Raw genomic sequence first — 7866 nt, forward strand, 5'->3', positions numbered from 1 at the left:
CCCTTTTAATTACAAATCTAACTAGCGCTCATGGGTCAACTTGGATCATTTTCAATTATAGGTTTCAGTGATCCCCTCCTTTCCAATTATTCAATGGCCGGATCAACTTCATCATTTCCATCTCTACTTGATGTATTACCTATGAGGTTAATCTAGCTTATGCGGTCTTGGTCTTCTGCGGTTTCATCACCAGAGATTTGGAAAAATATCAAGATGTGAATGACGTCACTAGAGAGGTTGGCTTCAAAAGTTTTTCGGTGTAACTTTCGGTTTATTCAAAATATTTTTTATCGTTCATTTTTATCCAATCAATTGCACTTAGTTAAATAAATAAAACTAGGTCGTTGTTCGCAATAAAGATGTACAGCTGTTATATGAAATATGAAGGGCTCTTTGACATAATTGAAACTACATTCGATATGTCATCTATCAAACTCTCATAGCCAACGCCAGAGGCTACACCACATGTCAGAAATAGTGTCTTGGAACCATCTGTTATCAAAATGCAAAATGAGGCGTGTGATCAAAACCCCTGGGAGCCACGGAGAGCCGTGGTGGTGAAATCGGTCCAATCAACCAAAAACTTGGATTATTCTATCAAAGGGTTGTCCTTAATAGCAAGAAAAAAAACTCACCCGAAGAATTTAGTTTTTATATATGGGATTGAACCTTCGGTCGAGCTATATATGCTCAGCTCATACGTTACCTGAATAACTAGGTCCTCAAGCTCCCGAACTAACGACTATGTGAGAAAGTAAGAGGTAATTTTCTTAACGCAAGTGATCGGTAAAATTCTGATCACAGATCGATAGAGTTCAGCTCTCCCTAGCTCATTCCCTTCCACACAGGTTGAAAGGGGCTTTAATTAGTTTAAATTCCATACCTAAGTATCATATCATGATAATGTACAACAACCAATTAGCAGCTAGCCACTTTCTAGCTACGTGATACACAGATATATACATGTTTCGATCGGCAGCCTTCTTGCAAGTTGCCTTTAAGAATCATATCTATGGTTTAGCATGCCAGAAAGGTATAACCGTAAACCTAGCATACAAAGATTTTAATAACCACATATAGCTATCTTGCTTTAGGAATAATTCATGGTTTCTGATATATAATTTGCTTAGAACATATCTATATGCAGCTACATCTATAGCATATGATTCTACTTATCTACCAAGTTATATAGTGTACTTACCTGCTACCTTTCTACAGTTGAACATAAACTAAAATTGTGTGTTCAGGTATCTAAAATTGTTTAAAGCAATGGTTCATGTTTTGTTAGTGTTAAGCAGTAATAATTTAACAATATTCCTACATAAAGTTGGGTTTAGCCCAAGATCGATCACGTAGAAAAATCACATGATCACAGGATTTTGCTAGAGGTGCCTCTCCTGCCCCTCTTTTTCCTTTGTTTCTTGTTTCTTTTCACGGATCTATACACAGCAAGGCATGGTTCGCTGATTTATATATGTACAACCAACAATCTTACGAGCATCTCCAGCAGATACCTTAAAAAGTGGTTTGCTCGGAGCATTTTTTTCACGTGAAACCCCAAATATTACAGGTCAGACTCAGACCTGTATAATTAAGGGATCTGCTATAACTAGGACTCAGTTTAAACTGACTTTCACGGGTACTGGCCAGGAAAATCAATCCTACCAAAACCCATACACGGTGGAACTTGCCAAAGATAACTAACCTACGTAGACTCAACTCCTCTAATCGATATTTATTCCAATAAACTCTCCCACATCTTGATTTGTCAACTTCAGTGCTCCCCTCGTCTAGCTTAACTCAGTGTACCTTCATGACTTATTGACTCAACTCATCGTACGATCTACACTCAAATTCACTATCGAGGGTAATACATGTCGGTTAATGATTATAACCTTATGTGAAGACATAGCCTCGCTAGAGAGACTCAACCTTTAGTTGTTACTGTCCCACTGTAATCGATCCATGCATAAAGATATAATTTAGTGTTAATGGCCTCAAGTTTTTTCCATGCAAAGCAAGTCGATCCTTAATTATGAAACGATCCATGCGTACATTGTGTTTGGTTCTTTTTGCGGTGTTTGTCTCTGGATGACATGAAAGGGTACACCATGAAGCATTTTTTTTAGGAAAAACCATAAAGCATATATAGGCAACAGTTGCCTCAAGAATTTCTTTTATGATGTTGGCTTGTTAATAAATCAACAAAATATGGCGATGCAGAGGCTGGGGGATTCAACCTTCTTTTCGAAAATAATTAAATCCTATCAAAAAAAATTCTCATGCATGCGTGCATGGAGTACACTGCCTTATTTGCGACATATATTGCTTGTCTTGACGGACTAACTTTACAACGGAATAACCAGACGGTCACGCGTGCACACACCCATGTACACAAGCATGCGCGCGTGCACAGACATAGTGTTTTTTTTCGAAAAGGAGGGAAACAGACATAGTGTTATCCCTAATGATCTGCGATTAGTTCGTCATCGACTGCTGACTGATTATAAAGGATGCATGGATCGATGATTTCCTTATACAACATTCCACTTGACCAATTATATAACCTTTTTTATCATTTGGGATTCCTTATCTCAAGCCCTCTTCAATTTTTACCGGCATATATTTCTCCCAAGCAAATTGCAAATTCATTCCCCAAAATGTATAATTAATCTAACATACAACAAAATAGACAATTAAAATGCAATTGTTGAACCAGAACATCAATTACAGGCACTGCAAAAATGTATTTAATACGTGCAAAACAAACGCAAAATATGTTTTTACTTTTGCGGGGAAGCAAACAATCGATGTTAAAATAACGTTTTCCTTTCTTTCTTTCGAGCAGCAGTGCCATGTTTTGGCTTTGCATTCTGTTGGTTATGATCGATCTTAATAAAGTAATTACAAGAAAAAATAGAGGAGGTTCTAGAGACAAGTGTTGGCACTGCTTTAGCAATCTAATGAAACTGTGGGGGATACCACTCTAGCAATCTCTTTCAAGACCAACTTTCTGCTCTATGTACGCACCGTTCAGCACAAGTACAGACGCGATGATACATCATCATGTTAAATAATGATTAGCAACTTGGTAATGTAAATGATTTTGGCAAGTGCACGCTTGTACTAACTATTGCCTTTTAGACAATCCTGAAACCATACACATATAGATGTCATATAAAACTTCTACAACCATATCTGAAAAGAGTGATCTAATGATCTCACTGTCAGTCTTAACTAGGTATGTACTATATGATTAACAAAACCAAAAGGAGGAACAAGTGACAGTTCCATACACCCAACAATAAAAGATTGGGACTGATGGTAAGAAAATTCGATCGATCTTTGCCTTGAGCCTGCATGCATGGGATACGGGACACTGTTTACATGTTATCTCTAGGTACATGAATGGGACCAAAACATGAAGAATTGGGTGAAATTTCTGCTCCCGGGTTCTAGTGATTTTTAATTCCAAGAAAAATAATCAAAGTTGCATGTACAACTTTCAAACATTCCAAAACAAATACACTATGAGTCTGCATTTTTTTTTCAGTTTTTTCATTTGAGGGACACACACAGATGATTAATATCGTGATCTGTAATACTAGCAAATAATAGGAGGATATCTTGTGCCACTATATCCCATTTAAAAACCTAGCTACAGTCATTAATATTAGTAGGAGCATGCAAATCACGAGTCGAGCTGCTTTATGCTGGGCAGTACCGAAGATTCAGAACACAGTTTGTTTTGGACAAAAAATTGGTTCAATCCACAGCTGAAATGATTTGTTCGATCGGCTTCATCCTCTTATAAACACGGGGCATGTTAGTGTTGAATAATTACGTATTTTCGATGAATATTTAATCCAGAAAATCATGTAGCATATTATGTCATGCAAACTAGACAAACTAAACAGCAACGCAAACCGATAAAACTTGTCTAATTCCACAGCACGCATAATATAACTACTGAATAAAATCAACAAGAAAGAGTAGATTACGTACGGTAAGGTGTCCTTCTCCTGAGTTGGTTCCTTGTTGATGAATTTGCTGAAGTCGGTGACGAGTCCAGCGGCGTCGATGTTCACGCCGGCTGCAGCAGCCGACCTGGCAACCTCCTGGGCAGCTGCGAGCGCCTGTGCTTGCATCTGGGCAGCAACAGTCGCCCGTTGTTTGATCTGCTGCTGTGCTTGGAGTTGAGCAGCCTGCTGGTGCTGAGCTTGAGCGGCAGCCTGAGCTGCAGGATCACCGTTGTTGACCATGGTGACGAAGAAGCCGACGAGGAAGGGACGTGATGAAGCGAGCAGTCGCGTAAGAACGCTCCCCAAAAACCTTATCGACCGTCTCCCGGGCAGGATCTCGAAGGTCGGGGTTTCGGAGGCCTGCTCTCCCGGCGAGCTGTGCACGCAGCCGGCGGGATGGAGTAGCAGAAGGCAGCGAACAACGAGATTGGATCGTGGGTGCAACGACGGATATTTTGGCGTATTCGTTCTGAGGCCGGGAACGTCTTATTATATAGGCACGCATGTGAACGTCGGTTTAGGAAACCATCAATTTAGGAAACCTTCAGTTGGAAACCAACCGACGTTGATTTAGGAAACCTTCGGTTTAGGAAATCAACCGACGTTGATTTAGGAAACCTAAATCGACTCCGTAATTATCGGGATTTGTTACGCGTCCGCAACATATTCCAACTGCCAAAAGAATAAGCAACGATCCGGACCGACCGACTCGATGAATGGGCTTTTGAGAGTTTTTAGGAATTCAATTTAGTTTAGGCGTTTGCCTTATCCTAAATTCTAACAATCCCCCACAATATCTCATAAGCACATAAGAATGTCGTTGATCCAAAAACTCTGTTTTTGATATACCAGCGTTTTAGTGGAGACCGGTTAAGGTTGAACATACACCTAAACAAATAGCTACACTCATGCACAACTAAACAATGGACAAGACCTTGAACTGTTAATTTTCTGTGTTAGAGCTTCACTTTGTTGTCTGGTACAGGGCTGCCGAAAGCTACCCCGCGGTGTGGAGTATATAAGTCATTCTCCAGGCCTTTTTCATGAGCTGACTAGAGACCATCCAAATCTCATAGACCACGACCAACAGTCAGGCTCATATAGGTGTATTCTTTCGAGACTACTCTGTAGGACAGTATCGCTCTTGCAAATTAATGCAACGCATTAGAACACATTAAGTTGAATAACCTACCATACAGCATACAAGAGTAATGCATCGTCAACAGAGTAGGATAAGGAATGTACACTCTCCTTAGTTATCCTATGACTTATTTCCCAGGTCCTACTTCACAGGATCTCCGATCACATAGGCTGGTTTACCGCCATGGTAACTCACGTGGGTCGCAACCACATCTCCCTTGATGCAGATTCAATCACATTTCTTGATAGACCCTTCATAAAGGGATCTGCCAGATTTTTACCCGTTGGGATATACCCCAATGCTATTATTTCAGAATTTCTCATTGCTCTGACAGATTTCAGACGTCTTCTGATGTGTGTTGATGACTTCATGTTGTCTTTAGAACTGTTCACTTTGACTATCACAGTTTGATTGTCACAGTTCATAAGAATTGCCGGTACAGGTTTTTCAACAATCGGCAAGTCCATCAAGAGCTCTCGAAGCCAGTCAGCTTCAACCGTGGATGTATCTAACGCTGAAAGTTCTGCTTCCATTGTTGATCTGGTTAAGATCGTTTGCTTGCAAGACTTTCAGGAAACAGCGCCCCCTCCGAGTGTGAACACATATCCACTCGTGGCCTTTAGCTCATCAACATCAGATATCCAGTTTGAATCACTATAGCCCTCAAGTACCTTGGGGTAACCGGTATAGTGTATACCATAACCCATTGTACCCTTTAGGTAGCGCATTACCCTCTCGAGTGCACTCCAGTGATCATCTCCCGGATTCTTAGTGAAGCGACTCAGTTTGCTCACAGTAAAAGAGATGTCAGGTCTAGTTGTGCTAGCTAAATACATGAGCGAGCCAATAATCTGAGAATATCTCAGTTGGTCTCTTCCTATTCTGTGATTCTTGCGAAGCAGAACACTTGGATCATAAGGAGTTGGAGAAGGTTTACAATCAGCGTAGCCGAAACGGCTCAATATCTGCTCCACATAGTGAGATTGCAACAGAGTGATCTCACCATTGTCGCCTCTCACAAGCTTGATGTTTAAAATGACATCAGCTACACCAAGATCTTTCATGTCAAAGCACTTCGACAAGAAAGCCTTAACCTCTTCAATCACTTTGAGGTCAGTCTCAAATATTAGTATGTCATCGACATACAAGCAGAGTATAACTCCCTCACCCCCACCATGGTGGTAGTATACATATTTGTCAACTCCGTTAACAACAAAGCCGGCAGATGTCAAAGTTTTGTCAAACTTCTCATGCCATTGCTTAGGAGCTTGTTTCAGGCCATATAGAGACTTTAATAACTTACACACTTTGCCTTCATGACCCTTTATTACAAATCCATCTGGCTGTTTCATGTAAATTTCCTCGTCCAACTCTCCATTAAGGAAAGCTGCCTTGACGTCTATTTGATGGACGATCAGACCATATGAGGCAGTCAGTGACAATAATACTCTGATTGTGGTCAATCGAGCTACAGGTGAGTAATTATCAAAGAAATCTTCACCTTCTTTCTGAGTAAAACCCTTGGCCACAAGCCGCGCCTTGTACTTCTCAATAGTACCATCGGGCCTAAGCTTTTTCTTGAATATCCACTTGCATCCTACAGGTTTGCACCTGTACGGACGGTCAACCACCTCCCAAGTACCATTAGCCATGATGGAATCCATCTCACTACGAATGGCTTCCTTCCAATAGTCTGCATCCGGAGATGCAAATGCCTCATTAATGATTTTAGGAGTGTCTTCCACAAGGTACACAATGAAATCATCACCAAAGGATTTTGCAATCCTTTGTCACTTACTCCTCGTAGGAGCTTCATTGTCATCCTCCTCAGGAATCTCAGCAAGCGTTTGTTCAAGATTTTCAATTGGGATGGCGGGTTCAGAAGCTACATCATGATCTTGATGTTCCTCTGAACTGTCGGGTTCAGCAGGTATATCATGATCCTCTCTAGATGTGCTATGCATATGTCTCATGGGAAAAATGTCCTCAAAAAATGTAGCATCCCTGGACTCCATAATTGTACCGACGCTCATGTCGGGTACTCCAGAGTTTACAACCAAGAATTTATAGCCGACACTCCTAGGAGTGTAGCCAAGAAAGACACAATCAACGGTTTTGGGTCCAAGCTTACATTTCTTGATAATTGGCATATTGACTTTCGCCAAACAACCCCAAGTCCGTAAGTAATAAAGTGTGAGTCTCTTCTTTTCCCATAGCTCGTATGGTGTGATCTCTTTATCTTTTGTGAGAACACAATTTAGGACATGACACGAAGTTAATAGAGCCTCCCCCCACCATGCCTTGGATAAACCCGCAGTGTCTAACATGGTGTTCCCAAGTCAGTCAGCGTGCGGTTTTTCCTCTCAGCAATCCGTTTGATTGGGGCGAATAGGGAGGCATCCTCTCATGGACGATGCCATGTTTCTCACAAAATGAATTAAACTCACTGGAGAAATATTCTCCACCGCGGTCAGACCGCAACCGTTTGATTTTCTTCTCAAGTTGATTCTCGACTTCAGCTTTATAGATCTTAAAATAATGCAATGCTTCATCTTTTGATTTTAATAAATACACAAAGCAAAATCTAGTCGCATCATCAATGAAAGTCATAAAGTAACGTTTTCCACCTTTGGTTAATACACCGTTCATCTCACAAAGATCAGAATGTATGAGCTCTAACGGTGCTAAGTTCCTCTCCTTCGC

This window comes from Brachypodium distachyon, chromosome 1 (genome assembly GCF_000005505.3).
Source record: "Brachypodium distachyon strain Bd21 chromosome 1, Brachypodium_distachyon_v3.0, whole genome shotgun sequence".
Lineage (NCBI taxonomy): Eukaryota > Viridiplantae > Streptophyta > Magnoliopsida > Poales > Poaceae > Brachypodium > Brachypodium distachyon.